Genomic DNA, 18,050 nt, shown 5'->3' with positions numbered 1-18,050 from the left:
CTATTACCCTGCAACAAACACAATAAGGAGGTCTTGCAAAATTGTGCCCAAGAAGACATGTCCTCTTAAACACCTATTTCCTAGCCCAGAACTTGGCTTTAGTATCATATTTTTGAGAATTTTTGTTTATGGTTTTAACAGCTTATTCTAACATTTGAGAACCACTCAAATTTCTCGTTTATGCTTTTCAAAACAAAACAAAACAAAAAAAGCATAGAGGATAGAAGCACCTCTATTTAATTGCCTTTATTAAGGGATAATGTAGAAAAGAGTCTGATGTATTTTCCTTTTCTTTTCTACTTACTCCTTCCCCCCTTCTATCCTTGTAGCTCCATATATTTAATGCTTTTAAAAGTCAATGTCCAAAAAAAGTAAAATTTTGCATGCATTGCCCAGTTTTAAAATTATTTAATCAAACTGCTTTTAACATTCACCTGCCAAAACACAACTTTTACTCGTGCTTTTAACATCACGCAAAAAGTGTACTTGCAACGCATAGGCCTGGGTGTAGGTAGGGGAAGGAACAGAACGACCGAAGAGGACAGGGAAAAATTATGCACGGGGCAGAGGGGAGAGCCAGGTGTCAGGCAGGGCTGCGCAGGACCAGAGGGTGTCTTGCCCATCCTTCGGGCTCCATCCCCGGGTCACAGTCCTGCCCCACCAGTCAGCTCTGCCCTCTGTGCCCCCCAGGCTGCTAGGTTTGAATAACACCAGGCATTTGATGACCTAAATTTACACCGCGCTGGCTCTCTGCCCAGCGCGGCAGGCTGGGACCTATGGGTCACCCAGTTCTCGGTCTCCCCGTCCTCTCCTCCCCTGCCCGGGAGGGGCCACACACGGCAGGGTCGGCCAGGCCTGGCACCGCCTGTCCTCTCGAGCCTGGGCTGACTCATGGCTCCAGCATGGGCTCCCCTCCAGAGGTCACCCATCGGCCGCTCCCCTTCCACTGCTCCCTTCTGCCAGCCGGCCCCGGCTCCCTGCCCAGATTAAACCCGATAAACCCTGGGCGGGCTGCCGTGGGGCCTGCCGGACAGGCTGGACTCCGGTGGGGCTCGGTGAGGACCTGCCCAGGGACTCAGAGCTGGTGGCGGCCACTCTCCTTGCCCACGGCAGCAATGGCAGTCCCTGGACTGCCCCCGGCCTCCCTGGGCACCTCTGTGTGTTTGTGTGTGGGTCAGTGCGTGTATATTTGTAGATGCTTGTGTACACGCATATGTACGCGCGTGTGTGTGTATATGTGTGTGTACGTGTACGTATAAGCGTGTGCCCAGCCGTACCCGACGCGCACTCCCCTGCTCCCTCACACCGGCCCACCCGCGCCGCACGCCCCGCACCCTGCGCATGCGCAGCCCCGAGCCCCGCCCTGCCCCGCGCGCCCGCCTTGCCGGCGCCCCCACCCCGCGGCCCCGCGCTGCCCTCTTCCAACATGGCGGCCCCCGCCTCGCGCACGCGGGCGCGCAGGCGCCGCCACCGCTCCGTTCTTCCGCCGGGCGCCGCCGCGAGTGCACACGGCCGGAAGGCGCGGTCCGGCAGCTCTCTATGGTTGCCCGCGGCGGGTAGCGCGCCGCCGCCGCCGCCTCGCCTCGCCCCCGCCCGCACTGCACGCCGGGACACGGCCGGTCCTCCCTCCTTCTCTCCCTCCCTCCTTCCCGCGCGCCCCCCCGCGCGCCCCGAGCCTGCGCCGCGCCGACATCCGCGTTGTCCCAAGATGGAGGAGCGGGGCTCGCGCTGAGCGCGGCCCGGCCGACACAGGAGCAGGAGGAGGAGACGCGCCCTCCCGGCCCGGCCCGTCCGCCCGCCTCGCCTTCCCCGCCCCGCCAGGCCGCGGCTCCGGCCGCACCGGCAGCAGCAGCGGCGGCGCCTTCTTCTCGCCCGCGGCCCAGCCCCGAGTGCGGCGCGGCCCCCGCATGAGCCCGGGCGGCAGCGGCGGCGGGAGCGCCCGGGAGCAGCAGCCGAGGCGCCCAGGTCGGTGTGAGCGCTGCGCAGGGCTGGGAGCGGGGATGGCGCCCGGCTCACGCCGGCCCTGGAGGGGAGGGAGGCGGCCCTGCCAGCTCCCCCGCGCCGGGGAGGGGAAGGCGGCAGCCCCTGGGGTCCTCGCCTTCCGCGCCGTGAGACGCATGGGTGCGGGGCCGCCCGGGAAGGCCGGCCGGGCGGGCGGCTCCGAGCCTCTCCTGCCCCCCCGGGAGACCCGGCTCGCTGGGCGACCTTGGGTGAACCCAGCCTCCCCCTGCCTCAGTTTCCCGGTTCGGTGCCTACTCTTCGGGGCTGCCGTGGGCATGGGACGGCTCGGTGCTGTCGCAGTGGGAATGGGAAGTGCTGCGAGGGTCTCTTAACTAGTGGCCAAGGCCTGCTTGACAAAGTGTGTCTGATCACTTTGCTCGTGTTACCCTGTCCAGTCTGAAGAGTGGGATCTGAACCTGTGAGCAGGCTGCCTTGTTGATGCATGTGATCTGTCGCTCCTGACTGCGGGACTTTTTGGGCTTCAGTTTTTAAACATACCTACAGTATTTCTGTTAAGGGATGTTACACTTTACCGCTGATTTGTAAATCAGATGTCTAAGCTGATGTGGTGTGGTCATTCAGCAGTTACTACTGCTTAAGAAACAAAACATGTTTCACAATTCTCCTTTAAGTGACAAGAACCTGTCATTTATAGGCTTATAGTTATTCCTTTTCTTTTTTCTGCAATTAATGGAAATACTTGTTTATGTTTTCTTCTGTGTAATGTGTTGGTCTAATTCTGGGACTAAGCATGTGTTTTACACATCACTTCAGGTCCTTCTGCTGTCAGTGTGGAACATACCTGCTTCAGTAAGAATCTGCAAACCTGAAGCCCTCTGAGAAATCGGCTTCTCAGAGCGGTTTTACCATGCTTCTTGCATGTCTAGCAGAAAGTTTCTCAGTGGAAAATTGTACCCGATTTTAGCTTTGATTTCTTAACAAAGTAGAACCTGCGTGATTGTATTGTCAATTTATCTTCTTTCTCTTTTTCTTCTTTTTTTTTTTTTTTTGACTAGCTGACTGGTTTGAAAGGGAGAGGTCTAAAAGATAAGATTAAGTTCCTAATTCATGCAAATAGCATCCAGTTGGAGAGATTATCTGCTAAGGAGAAGCCACACTCTTGAGTTGTACTGTGTTGTTAGGCACTTATGGTGGGGGGAGAGGGAAATGTTGGCGATAGAGAGGTGTACTACTTGATAAGAATGAAAATTGTTGGAAAATGGGCTTACAGTTCTCACAAACTGCTTGGTTTAGATGTTGGCTCTGAATAGCTGTCCCCTTTCATTGTGAAAACAGTTGAAGGTACTTTTTAGAAATTTGAAAATACGGCAAAACTCAGTTTAATTGAGTGTGTTGAATTGAAAGTATGAAATGTGTATCACTAAGTTGATATGGATGTGTGGGGAAAACTATCACACGTGTTTGTCTTTTAAAACAGATGCAGTTTGTAGTGCAGTATCCTTCTGTCAACTCAGTACAGAAAAGTAGTGAAAGAAAGCCTAGTCCACTAGTTACATTTACAGAGCTGATACTTTTAATTGAAATTATTTCTGTACAATGTTACAGATGCTTCATCTCTCTTTTACAAATACCTTCCATTCCATATTAAGTGTTTGCTATTTAATGTAGCATCTTTCCTGCTGGAATTAAGAAGTTAATTTTTTTTATCAGAGGTGTTTACTATTTCTCCTCGTTGGAGTGTCCTGAGCATCTCCCAAGAATATAGAAACAAAAGCCCCAAGCTAGGTACCAAAATGAGTATTTAATTTGTTTGGGTTATTTCATCATATGTTTCTGTGACTTGGTAAAAAAGTCAGGCTTGAACAGCAGTGTTTTAAAGCCTAAATTTTTCAGTCCAAGTCCTCTTCAGAGCTCTAAAGTTGTGTGGGTTTTTCTTTTTTTTAAATAACAAACAAGACTTCTGGTCTTTTCCTTTTTTGTAATTGCTGCTGTTGTTTAAAAACATGGGAAGGATGATTCTTTTATGAATGGAATTGAAAACTGTGCGTATATGTTGAACACATCTAGAGTTGTTCTCAGCCTGTTGGAGTCCCTGTTAGAGCACCTGGAAATTGTCCCCAGTTGTTTTAATCCACTTGAGAAAATAAACCTGGTTCTTTTGCATATAATTTAACTTCTCCTTTGAAAGCATAGAATGTCATGTGTACCACCAGGACCCAGCACACACAATATAAAATCATGGTTTTTTCACTATGATTATGTCCTTTGTTGACAGATTCTTCACTAGTTCTCAGAATTCACAGGTTCTGCTTAACCAGAGTTGAGTTTTAAGTTATAAACGTGTTTAATTGTAAATATGTTTAAACATAGAACATTTTCTATAACCAGTAATTAGCATAGTGCATAATATGACACTTACCATGGAATTTAATCAGTTTTTATGTTTTTGTAAATATGCATCATCCTAATTTTTGCTGCGCAGGAATGATTTTTTTCCCCCCCTCTGTTACTTTTAGTTTTAGTTTACTTAGTGAATGTCCAGAGATAATTCATCTTCTTTTAAATGCAAGAAATTTCTTTCTTCCTCCCCGCACCAGTGTACTCATGCACCTGAAGCTGAAAGCCACTAATTCTTAAAAGTAGAACATGCAATTGAGGGAAAAAGGAATATAATTCATAAAGTATCTAGGCATAGATCTCATTTCCAGCATCAATCTTCCTTTCTGGTAGTGTGGGCCAAGTCTTCACTTTAATTAATGAATATCTATTGATTTTTAAACAAAGGAGGTGTGTTTTACAAGTTTTCTGAAATATCCAGTGTATTTAAGGTAGCTGCGAATTTTTTAGAGAAGCAGTGTCAAAAGGTTTTCTGTCACTAATCAAATTCTGATTTGTACCTGGAAGGAGGGGAGTAATACATTTGCTATCAGGTTCTGTAATGAAAAAAATCTAGACTATGTTGTTTACTTTAAAAAATAAAAAAGTACCCCCTCCCAGAAGTTCTGTAAGCTGTGCTAAATAGTTGGTTCCTAGAGACAACAACAGTGAGCAAATCTCGTGTTTGAAGTGAATTTTGTCACCTTAAATATTTTGACCTTAACATTTACTGCTGTAACTTCTTGTATTAGCAGGCAGTGCCTGATGGCCTCATAAAGCTGTGTTGCCCATGAATTAAAGTTTGAAAAAAAGCTGGTTCACAAGAATAGTAATGTGTGCAACATACCTGGTCGGTTAGCAGAAAGTCAGCAAATACAGTCTAAAGGTAACATTTTGCAATGAAGCAACACTTCAGTAACTACAGCAGCTGGTGACACATTTCTTCAGGAAAATAACCTCATAGGAAGAATGTGAAAATCAAATAATGTTGAGATTCAGGTTTGGCAATGTAACATCTGACTAAATAGCATTTTAAATTGCTATTTTTGAATAGCTGCACCTTCCTGTGGTTAGGAGGGATAGAGCTTATTGACAAAATAACGTGCTGGGTGCAAAATTACATTATGAATCAAATATTATTATAGTTCTGTCTAACAAATACTCTTATGAATGAATCTCTTAAAGGAAGCATTAACTACTTCTTACTTACTTTAATAGGTTGAGCCTGCTTCCCTGTATTATGCAAACTGCTGAATGGAGGAAGGGGGTGGAAGTCAGTCTTTACCGATACTCTTTCCGTTACCATCCTGCATGGTTCTTTACCCATGTTTTACAGAGTGGTGAAGAATTAGGAGAAGCTGCAGTTGTTCTGCTGAGTGGAGCTAAATGGGTGGCTTCCTTCTGGACCCTCACTTCACTGTCTTAGGTAAGAGGGGTGATCTGCTTCTTTTGAAGCTACTTGAATTCCTTAGGACAGAAGTATATATGGGTTTTTTAGAGAAACTTCTAGTTAGTGAAGCAGAACTTTTTTTTTTTTTTTCTGATCTGGTGGCTTGAAAAGGGCATTCACAGTATGTAGCTGTCCCAGTACTTTTCATTGAAAAACATTGCTGTTTGCATCCATTCAAATAACTTTAAAAACATGCTCTGTGTACTAACATAACTTGCTTCTGAGAATCACATTTATCTTATGTAGCATGACGGAAGTGGCACTGTCACTCAGAGGTGGATTACAGTGGTGGTGGATATAGGACAACTTTTAACTCATGTACCATTGACTGCTTGATACGGAGTGGATGACTTTTTTTTTCCCACAGACTTGGAATAGTTTGGGTTGGAAGGGACCTTTAAATGTCATCTAGTCCAAATTCCTCTGCAATAAGCAGGGACATTTTCAAATAGATCAGGTTGCTCAGAACCCCGTCCAGCTTAACTGTGTATATTTCCAGGGATGGGGCATCTCCTATCCCTGGGAAATCTGTTCCAGTGCTTTACCACCCTCACTGTAAAAAATTACTTTCTGATATCATCTTAATCTACTCTCTTTTAGTTAAAAGCCATTACCTCTTATCCTGTCATAGCAGGCCCTTGTAAAAAGTTTGTCCTTCTCTGTCGTGTAAGTTCCTCTTCAGTACCAAACAAAAGCAAATGGGTCTCTCCAGATCCTTCTCTTCTCCAGGGTGAACAATGCTAACTCTTTCAGCCTTTTTTCATAGGAGAGCTGCTCCAGCCCTCTGATAATTTTTGTGGCCCTCCTCTGGACTTTCTCCAACAGGTCCATGCCTGTTGTGTGCTGAGGACTCCAGAGCTGGATGCACCACTGCAGGTGGGGTCTCAGAGGAGTAGAAGGGCAGACTAGTCTCCCTTGGCCTGCTGGCCATGCTGCTCTTGATGCAGCCAAGGATATACATTCTGGACTGCAAGGATACATTCTGGACACATTGCTGGGACAAGGCTGGCCTTCCAACAGCCAGGATCTCCAAGTTCTTCTGTAATTAATTCTGCTGCCAATTCCCTTATCCCCTGGCCTGTATTGATATCAGGTGTTGCCAGCCCAGGTTCAGGACTTTGCACCTGGACTTATTGGGTGAGGTTCTCATGAGCCTGCTTTTCAGGTCCAGGTCCCTCTGGATGGCATTCCATTCCTCAGGCATATCAGCCACACCACACAACTTAGTATTGTTTGCAGATTTCCTGAGGGTACATTAGGTCCCACTGTCTGTCATTGATGAACTGGGTGGACCCCTGAGGGACACGTCATTGATGTCCATCTGAACATTAAGCCATTGACCACTACCCTCTGTATGCAGCCATCCAACCAATTCCTCATCCACCAAAGAGTCCATCTATTATCTCTCCAACTTAGGATGAAGGGTGCTTTGCTGTAGGTGCTGTGCAAAAGCCTCAGAAGTTCAAATAGATGACATCAGTAGCTGTTTCCTTGTTGATTGATGCAGTCACTCTTTCATAGTAACCCATTAGGTTAGTCCAGCTCGACTTGCCCTTAGTGAAGCCATGCTGGCTGTCTCAAATCTTCCTGTCCTCCATGTGCCTTTGTGTTCCTTCCTTATGTGACAGAATGTCAAAGCTGTGACCTAAACAACTAAATACAAAATTTAAGTATCAAAAACTAAAGAGTGGTTAGAAACGCAAAGGAAATTTGATCTTGGTGGCCTATGGATCAGTAGGATCACAAGCAAAAAAGTTACAGAACATCTGTTTGGGTTTGGTGGCTGTTGCATAATGGTCTAGCAATGATTAGTCCACATAGTTTGTGTTTCTTTCTAGTGTTGTTTGAGGACTGTGATAGGACTTCTGACCAAGCTAAAGTTCTAGGTGTGAAGCTAGTTCATCTCTCCATAGAGAAGACCATGCTCATAGCTTCCTTTGGCAGACTCTTTTAGGACTTCTTAATACTTCCTTGATAATCATTGCACCTAAGAAATCGATAAAATGAGGAGATCTGGATGACAGACAACCTCACCCTTCGGAGCTTTGTGCAGGGGAGGCACAAGAGTGATCTCTCTTGTGTTGCCAAGCTTGCAGGGCACTGAGATGCCAGGCTTGTCCAGGCAGCCAGGCTCTGGCACTGCTTGTGTACTCCTGCTCTGGTATGCTCCCTGGGACCCAGGCTGCAGCAGCTGCAGTTCAGCTGGCTTGGGCTGCTACAGGGTGGTGGAGTGGCTCTCAAAGGAGCACAACTTCTCAAATGGGACGTAGGTCAAAATACTTCAAGAATGGCTATCATAGTTGTAGAAGAGTTTTGCTTTTGCTTTATGGTTAGTTGTATGTTTGAGCTAACTAATACTTTAAATATTTTCATTTTACAATGTGGTACTTGCCTTTTTCTTAAAAGGAATCAAAAACTTCTGCAAAGCTAGATAATACTGAAGAGGTCTGTCACTACCTCAGAATTTCTGTTTCCAATACAATCTTTCATTTTTCTTATTTGTGTAGCTATACTCAGATAGTGATTGCTTATTATTTCATAGTGAAATCTCATGTCCAAAGTCTTGGTGATGAATATTGTGTTTTACTATGTGTACACCCAGGTTTATTTTTAGAAAGTCCAAGGTATACTAATGTACACTGACTGAGTAGCAACACCTTGTGTTTCAGCTGGTGTAGCAAAAATTGCTTATTGTAGCCAATAGAAATACATACTTAAAGAGTCCACACAACCTGCTGAATCCCATCAGATTTCAAGGACAAGGGAGCTCCTGAGAGAGTGTAACACTTCTGTGAAACACTGGTATTTCTTGCTTGTAAAGATTGAGTCCTTTCCATGAGAAAAATACTCCATTTGCATGATTCCTATAACCTGAATATCTGATTGAAAGAAGGATGTAAACATAAAACATAATCTAAGCACCTGATAGAGATGATTTCATGATATTTTTTACTGGGCCAGACATGAGAGTTGCAAAATATTTTTTGTATTTTATAATTAATTTCTTGAATATTTTGTAATTCCGTATGTGACATTGTGGTTAATTCAGTGCTTTACTGTCTGTGTTAATATAATTCAGTGTGCCTTGAAGTCTCCTTATTGAAAATGCATGGCATAGTTGTAAACAAGCAGCTTTTTTGGCTGGTCACATGATGGATTGAGATTTTTTTAATGTGGAGTGGAAGCAATATGGTTGGCCAAGCTTTAAGTCATATTGTCATTTGCATTTTTTTAGGCAGATGTGGCTTACTGCTAATTAATTATACCGAAGGTGAATGTTGAAGTACATCTGACTTCATGAAATAATTTTCATTCCTTTTAGACAAGCATTACAGAGCCTTATTAGCCTTATTTCCTTTCGTGTTGTCATGTTGCCTTTGAATGTAGACTTTAGACTTAGTAGACTGCTGAACTCTGTTCTGCCTTAGTGGTAGCTGTTGGGGAGAAACTGAAGGAGAAGAACTGGAAGTTCAGGAACTTCAGTTTTGTGTTGTTGGATTTGCTCTTCTGTTCTGTGTATTATTATGCAAATAACCTGTCTACATCTCCTCCTTTGTGGTCTTGTTTCCTCTATCAGTTGTACAGTCCTACCTTATTCCATAGCTTCAGTTCTTTTGGGAACCTTTTTTTTTGTCTCTGTTGCTGGGCAATAATCATAAGAACCCTGGTAGATGTATTTGCAATACTTTTTCAAGCTGTACTTGGTGCTCTCCTCCTACTCTGTGCATACTGAAAATTTGTGCTTCTGTATCTTAGAGGAGAATGAGAGAAATTTATACAGATGACACTGCTCTATGTCTGTAGAGGAACAAATGCATACATCGAATCTGGAAGTCCTGCAACACAAGGTGTGAAAATATTGGTTGCATTTGTCAGAATACTTCTAACTGAGTTTGTCTAATGGCACCACAGTGAATGAAGAATTATTCTTTGGTAGAATATAAGGTATTTGGGATTTCTGCTGTGGATATGGAGTGGAAGTGCTGCTTACAAATAGGAAAATCATCAGTTACTGTCTCATGTTGTTTAGATGAATTTTTCTTCTGTTTTTTTCTGAATGGTAGCAAAGTTTTATTGACACAGTTGCATATCGTTAACACAGTAATCCTAACTGTACAGAAAGCTACATAATTAGTAGAATTGCTTGTTTAAATAGCAGTTCTTTTTCACAAAACTTGTAGGCTGCCCTGTATAACTGATTTTTTTAAGATACAAAAGAGTTTGCTCATATTGTTAGTGCTTGGAGCTTTAGTGGCAAAACTGGTCCAGGATCACCCCATTACAGTTCCCTGATAAAGAATTTGGCCCCTGACACCAAATGATTTCTTGCTGGTTTGGCATCTTCTAAAATAAAGTGTAATTAAGGTAACCAGATTGAGATTTCCTGTGTGGGAACCCTGATCTATATTGGAGATCAGCCTAAATCAGCTGCATTGAAATTGTTTGTTCTTAATAGAGTTTTAAGCCAAGAAATTATGTATTAAATCTTCAGAGTGCTGAAAGTGTGATATTCTGTGCCAAATTACTAACTTTTTTGGAAAGTAGTTAGTAGATTTCATGGAATCAGGGAATGGTTTGGGTTGGTAGGGAACCTTAAAGAAAAAATCTAACTACAAGCCTCATCCATGGGCAGGGGCCCCTTTCACTAGAGCAGGTTACTGAGAGCCCCATCCAGCTTGGTTTTGAATAACTTCAGCGATGGGGAATCCATGACCCCTATCCTTCTTTAGTTATATGCATATGTGTCTGTTTCTGTCACCTTTTCCCTTGAGGCTGGTTGTGCTTTTAGGTGTTTGTTGAAAATATTTCAAATATGTTTTAGTCCTTTGTTAAATATGACTTCTCTGAAAATGAATTTATAGAAAAGCATACTGAACTCCAGCAGTTTTATGCACCCAGAACAAAGATTTGGTTCTATCTGTGACTTCTCCTGAGTGTTTGTTTATTTTTTTTTTCTTATTATAAATGCCAGTTCTTAAAGAAAAGAAAAAAAAAAGACAAAATAAGGGGCGGGAAGGAGAAAGGAAATTGGTATTTATAATGAACTGGATGAATGGAATTGTAAAACTCTATTGCATCACTACAGGGGAAAAATAGGGAACACTGTGTGTATGAACTTCACACTTTTGTAGCTTATCTAACATAATAATTATTTTCTGTTGTGCTTTTCTATGAGAGGTGTGATTTATTTTTATATGGTTTTGGTTCAGGTAGTCCTGTGAGAAGTGGAGAGTTTGATATGATGATCCTTGTAGGTCCCTCCTGACTAGACATATTCTATGATTCTGTGTTTCCTTTAGTTGCAGATTTGTGACTAATCAAATAGGCACTTTTGAATGTATTGTCTTGAAGTTGTATGGAGCTTCAGATTAGTGTGAAGCATAGTGCAAGAACTGAATTGTAATGTTTTGCATTATAGGTACAAGAACTGTAGAAGTCCATTTTAGAATTTGAAAGAACAAGATTCTGCAGCTCTGGAAAGATATGGTATGTTTATGTTTCCACTTACATTGTTTTTATGCTAATAATTGTTATAACAAATAATTACACTTTTCTTCACTGAGATTTAAAAAAAAGGTTGAAAATTAATTCAGGAAGAAGCACACATTAAATTTTCCCTTTTTAACTATTATATTTATTACTTAATCATAATTCTTTAGAGAACTGACTTCTTTGATTTTTCTTGGGGAAAATAAATACTGATGATATAACACTGGTGAATTCCCTTTTGATTTAACAAGCTTATCATGCTGCTACCATCCATTTATTTCTCCATGGATTGGATAAGAACTGATCTGTTTCTGAAAGCTGTATGTTTTTTTTAATTTGCTACTGAACATATTTATAGTGAGGCTATGACTTGAAAAATAAGTTTAGAACTTGCAGAAAATTTATGCAATCATCAGTGTAAGTCAAGTTTACAAATAGGAATGCTGGGAAATACAGAAATACAATCTTTTTTAGCAGTGTTAACATAAACCCATGGCGCATGGTATCTCTTTTTTGTCTAGGCTCTTAAATGTCCAGCCAGCTTAAAAGTATGTACATGTAATGTGGCAGGACTGGGACTTGAGCTTGTAGTTATTTTAATTGCCATTTCCTAACTGAAGTTTGGTGTAGTTCTCTAGTAATACCTGGTATTACTGCGCTACTTTGTAGTGTCTTTTTAGGTTCTGTAGTTCTGCAACTTGGTACATTGAGAATTTTTGAAACTTTTAGCACCACTACATTGAGAAAAACAACAATTAAGTTAAATTTTTTGCCATATTAAATAGGTCTGTTAATGCATATACATATTGTATGTAGTTATTTCAATAGCAGTTCCTAAGCCATGTCTGTATTTTCTCTTTTAACCACTTAAATTGTGGGGAAGCTGATCCGAGTTTTCTGTGCCATGGGTTTATGTCTGGGTTTTTCTTTTCAAGATAATTAACTTAGAAATATATTTAAAGTTTAGAAATCTCAAATTTGCAGAACAGTTGTTTGATGTCTTTTTAAGTTCTGTTTCGTAGGAAGCTATAGACAGGCTCTAATAAAACTGTTAAATCTAAGCTGAAACTTTAGCTGTAGTATGTACTAATTAAAAATTGTAAGTCTCTCAAAAAGCTACAATGTTACATTGTCACAATCCAGATGTTCCTGAGAGAATTGTATAGATTGGTCCTTTACTCTAGCAGGCATCTGGCAGGTAGTGTATATTCATTTTTGCACCCACAGCACCACTGGGACCACCCACCTGCTTCTTGCTCTCCAGTGTCAATACCAGTTCTGTGTATGATGGCTCTTCTTCAAACCTAAGCCATTATTTCTTTATTGCCATTATGCCTGCTGGCTGCTTTTCTTCTGGATGTTTAGCTGCTTGCCACTGTATGTACGCATAGAGTCTTTGTAGTGGTATGTGCTTCATAAATTGATGAAGAATTGCCCTCTAATCCCCACAAATTGTGAGTGATAAATACTAATGGAACATCAGAAAAGCTGAATGTCGTACTACAGAACTGCATGGTTCCTCGGTTTTAATATCAATTATATTTAAACAAACGTGCTGAACAACTTGGTGAACAGAAAGATGCTTTACCTGGAAGGCAGCATGAAAGATGGGTGGCAAAGGAAATCAAAATAGGGGATAAGCAAAAGGACAGATGGAATAAAAGTTTAAGTAGTAAAGCTGAAGTGAAGCTGTAAAATTTACCTGCAAAATAACTTAACATGATGAGTAGTCAATAAAAGAATTAGTAAAAGACATTTAAATAGGTGATTGGATTTCACCTGCTGGTGTAAAAAGGGCTTTTTGTTCATGGCTGTGTATCATTTTGGAGGGAGTCTGAAGTAACAGGTATAATGTAACTGAAATAGAAACAAATGGTTCTGCTGGAAAAAAAAAAATCAAAGGGGTGTGTGTGTAATGGAAAGAAAAAAATCAGCTGTGGTCTAAGTGTAAAGCACAGAAGCTAAAGATAATTTTGGATCTTTCCTGCTTTTAGAAAGGTGAATAAAATACGTATATGATCTCACTGAAATATTAAACCAAAACCAGATATTGAAGGCAAAATCTAGAGTGCAAAGTTGCAGGAGCAGCTTTAGAAAATGGGAATAACATGCAGGCCTCTAGCTTTTGGCCTCAGGGGAGGGAATGGGAGCAAACATTAGGTATTTTTCTGTTACTCTGTGATTTATGGATATCATAGTTTAACCCCAGCTGGCAACTAAACACCAAACAGCTACTCTCTCACCTACCCACACAGTGGGATGTGGAAGAGAATTGGAGGAGTAAAAGTGAGAAAACTCGTGGGTTGAGATAAAGATAATTTAATAGGTAAAGCAAAAGCTGTGCACGAAGCAAAGCGAAACAAGGAATTCATTCACCACTTCTCATGGACAGGCACATGTTCTGTCCTCTCCAGAAAAGCAGGGCTCCAGCATAGGTAGCAGTGACTTGGGAAGACAAATGCCATAACTCTGAACATTCCCCCTTTTTCCTTCTTCCCCTTTTCCCTTCTTCAGCTTTATACACTGAGCATGATGCTTTATAATATGAAATGTCTCTATGGTCAGCTGGGGTCAGCTGTCCCAGCTGTGAACCCTCCTCACTCCCTGTGCACCCTGAGCCTCCTCCATGGTGAGGTGAGGAGCAGAAAAGGCCCTGACTCTATGAAAGCTGTAACACAAACAGAAATAACAAAGACAACCCCGTGTTTACACAAATCCAAAACACAGCCCCACACTAGCTACTATAAAGAAAATTAACTCTATTCCAAAACCAGTACATGGGGAGTATTGAAATCAAGGCAAAGTAAGTATACAGATATTATAAGATGGAGCTTTTATAAATCTATGTTTGATCTCTTTGTATTGAGATAGACAAAATTCTGCCTTTATGAAACTCGGTAACTTGTGATTTTATTGAACTCTAAATTCCAGAGTAGCACTAACTTTATTTGAAGATAGTAACAAATTCAGATTCCCATCCCAAATAATTTATTCAAGTGTTAATTGTTCTCATACTTGTGTTCCTGCTCTAATTGAATTTGTGGGTCTTCCGTTTCTATTAATGAGGATTTTATATGCATTCTTTCAGTTCAAAGATCTTTACGTATTCTTTTTGCGCTATGAGAAGACTTAGTTTCTTCCAGTATCTGTATTGATAGGCTTAATTAACTTTGAACTCTTTTCATTGTCTAATCACAAGGCATTTTCTTCTATCTACATGATGTTTTTGTGGCTCTTTTCTACTACTTCTGGAACACTTTTGAAGAGTACTGAATAATTGGAGAACTGGGTTTAAGTTTGGAAGATGTGTGAAGTGCTTTGTGCCAGGGACCCTTCATGAGCCATATCTGTCATTCTTTTTGTAATACATGGGAGCATGTGTACATTTGTACATCAGTTGTGACTGCTTTAGTCACTTTAGGTTGGCATTTTCCAGGATAAAACCCAATTCTTTTGGTTTTCTAACTCATGCGATTTTGCATTTGTTGTTACTAGTTGAATTGCTTGGCTTACCAGGCAGTGGGAAAAAGAAATCATATAGAGGCCTTATTAGTGTTTGGTTGGGATTTTTTTTTGGCCCCATTAGGATTTATATGATCAGGGTGTATTAGTGGCTGTTTTATTTTACTATAGAATCAGTAATAATTTTGCCTACTAATTAGATGAAGAAAACTTATCTTTTTATGTTTTGTGCATTGGAAGCAGCATACAGGCAAGAAAAGTAATTTGTACTTCCAACTTTATGAAGAAATATAGGCTCAAACATGCCTATTGCATTACTTTTTTTCTTTTTCTTTTCTGCATATTATAAAAGGCCCACTCTCCTATTAGGTGTCAATTTCTTACTGTATAGATGATTGTTTCGTTGTGGTACTCAAAGTCATTCTGGAAATATATAAAATTAATTCTTGGAGCATTCATAAGGACTCTTCAGAAGACTTTGAAAAGCTGTCTTTAGTGGTATATTCTTGAGAGAGATGGTTATATTAAGCAACTAAAATTCTGATACTGGTAGATCGTGGTACTTCATTGTACAGTGGATTACCCCTATTTTCATCATAGATTAAAAGAGAATATTGAATTTGGATCAAAGATTACTTGGGTAGATAGTTAAAATTCCTTTGTAATGGAAACTTAAATTCTTACAAGTGCCACTCTTTCAATAAGGCAATCAGAAGTTACAGTTTAAAAATGGAAAGTGTTCATCCTCTAGGGGATCTTCCTAGGCCTCAGATACTGTGTGTCAACTGCCAGCCAGATTGCATTGCTCTCTCAGAAGGTGACCATCAAATAACCCAAGGATAGTAGCAGGTTTAGGGAAACCATGTAGGTAACAATGTTCAAAAAAATTACTCCAACCTGGAAGTTGTTTGCCTTTTTTTTTGGTTGCTGAAAAATAAGTACTTACAATCTTCAGGGTGTGGCTTTAGGTTCTGTACGTTGAAGTTGGGAACCTGCTCTTGCCTCATGCTTGTAGACTTTCAAGGTTTATGGAAATGTGCCGATATCTTTCATCAAACTATGCAAGAAAGTTGCTTTTAGCCCCTTTTGATGCTTCTGAACTTGCTTTCTGACATCTTGTTCTTTCACTCATTGTTTAACTCCTTGAGTTGATAGGAACATTCTTTTAAGAAAATATTCACCTGTGCCATCTTGGAGAAATAGATGTTGTTCCAAATCACTGCATAAACATTATTTATCCCGTTCCTTTTTGATGAGGGCTAGTTGAAGTCACAAAGTTCTTCAGATGCATGGTTTGAAGATATATCTTTATGTCTTGCTATCTGTAATAGGTGTAGTTGCAGCCTTAGTTGATTCTACTTCTAGTAAATAGTCATTAGTCCCCAGAGAGCCTGACAGCCATCTTGGGTTTTTTGGGCATACTCCATCGGCACAAACTTCCTTTCATATCTTCAGCTGCTCAGTGTTTCTGTAAAAGCCTGAGCTGTAAGCCATGCTGATCATAACAGTTAGGACCAGAGAAATTTGTTTGAGTAATATGAATAAATATCTGCTCTGGGGCTGCTGTTTCTATCTTCTGTAAGGTAAGTTACAAACAGAGGTTTTTTGTAGAGAAATTCCTGTGAGAGAAAAGCCATTGATTTAGTCCAATTCACAACTCATAATACCATTTTCCAGGATCTTAGTGTATTCATCAGTGTAGTTTTCCTTTCCTAATCAAGTAGCGTCTTTTGACTCTCCTAACCAGGTTGGAGGTTTTATGGCCTTGTTTGTATCAAGCAGTCAAAATGCCCTTTGAAATACATTCAGAATAAATCTTTGATGGCAGTCTCCTTCACCACCCACTTTGTGTTCCAGCGTGCTGGTCTCTTTGCCAGCAGACACTACTCTGCTGATGCATGAATGAGTAAGGTTTTAGAAAAATTAATTCTTTCATCAATGCTAGGGAATCCTTGCCAATCATATTCTGTCCCACAGGAGTGAAGGCAAGGATAGGTGGGAAAGGTAGGATGAGAAGGAGATAAAAGAGAAAAATGATTCATTAAGGTTTTTTGCATCTAGACTGCTGAAAAGGAGCATGAGAATTTTAGACCACAATTCAGTAAGTCTAGGTTTAAGGTATTGTGCAACAAATCAGAAATGCTGAAACTACCTGACTCAGAGCTCTGACCCATGACAAATTCAGTTTGTAGGTACAAGTTTCACAACAAAACTTAGATGAGTTTACTTCAGCTCCATGAGATTTGCTGCGGTTCAGACCCTGCCTTCCATCACAGAACTGCTGTTAGATACTATGTTTGGCGATGTAGTAAATGAGACTAACAGAGTTGGATCTGGATCAGGCCTTGGCATAAGCTTGTCTTGACTATGACTGTGGAGCTGCCAACTTAAAGTATATTTTTTTAACATTCCAAAATCTAGTGGTGTTTGAATCCAGCACCAGCACTTCATGTGCTCCTTCACTGTTGTCAGTCACGTTCATGACTTCTCCCATATGAAACAGCCTCAGGAAAACTTTGTTTTACTAAGGTGTATGGCAGCCTGGTGTTCCACCATGCTTCCATTTGAATGGAAGACTACTGTAATACATTGTTGTCAATAGTCTGGGTGGTATAGGACCAAGTCTAGGTAGGGAGTCGTTGGTCAGGCACACTCCAGAATGTGAGCTGATACTTAGAGTAGTCAGAATGCAGCTTTCCCAACCAATGAGGCTTTAGTGATTTTACCACTGTCCTCTGACCAGTGTACTAAAAGTTACTTGGGCAAAGTGCTAGAAGCAGTGTTAGTTAGAATAAGAATCTGTTTCCTCAAAACTAAGGCTTGCCTAAAAGTGGAAGTTTTCAGATCTTAATCAGAATGTCATAAGCAGAGTAGTGTTTTACAGCTTCTTAGTTTTGCATCAGCATCTTGGGTTGTTGCCTTTCTGTACAGCTGATGGTCACAAGCATTAAATGGAAAGTCTTTACCCTGCTCTGTAATGTTGACAGATGAGGAACCTTTCCAACTGACTTGTAATCATTGTTCTGTGTTCCTGGAATTGACTCAGTTAAACTTTGACAATTTACACCCATGAAACATAAGTACTGGAGAACCTCAGTTTTGTTTTGGAGATTTTTGGTAGCCTATTTTGTTTTTACTTTCCTTGTGTCAACTGCACTTGTGTTACAATGAGAACACTTAAATATTGCTGATGTTAAAATCAACAGATGGCACTTTACCTATCTCAATGAATGATAAAACTAATAAGCATCATTCTGAAACTAAGACAAATTTTGTTCTGGACAGAGTTTGTGGCAGAATTGCAAATTGT

The 18,050-nt window shown here is 41.1% G+C and overlaps 1 protein-coding gene across 1 annotated transcript in view; it reads left to right on the top strand.

Moving 5' to 3' along the window:
- Window positions 1–1,579: 1,579 nt before the first annotated feature.
- The window catches only part of UBE3A (ubiquitin protein ligase E3A), a 53,330-nt gene continuing 36,859 nt past the window's right edge, over window positions 1,580–18,050 (top strand). The window contains 3 exon segments of the mRNA XM_036406501.2: window positions 1,580–1,965; window positions 5,675–5,764; window positions 11,208–11,275. The gene's annotated coding sequence lies outside the window, so the exon portion shown is untranslated.

The sequence above is a fragment of the Molothrus ater genome, chromosome 2, assembly GCF_012460135.2.
Source record: "Molothrus ater isolate BHLD 08-10-18 breed brown headed cowbird chromosome 2, BPBGC_Mater_1.1, whole genome shotgun sequence".
Taxonomy (NCBI): Eukaryota; Metazoa; Chordata; class Aves; order Passeriformes; family Icteridae; genus Molothrus; species Molothrus ater.
The sequence above is the reverse complement of the archived record's forward strand: the minus strand, read 5'-3'. Positions and strand labels throughout refer to the sequence as shown.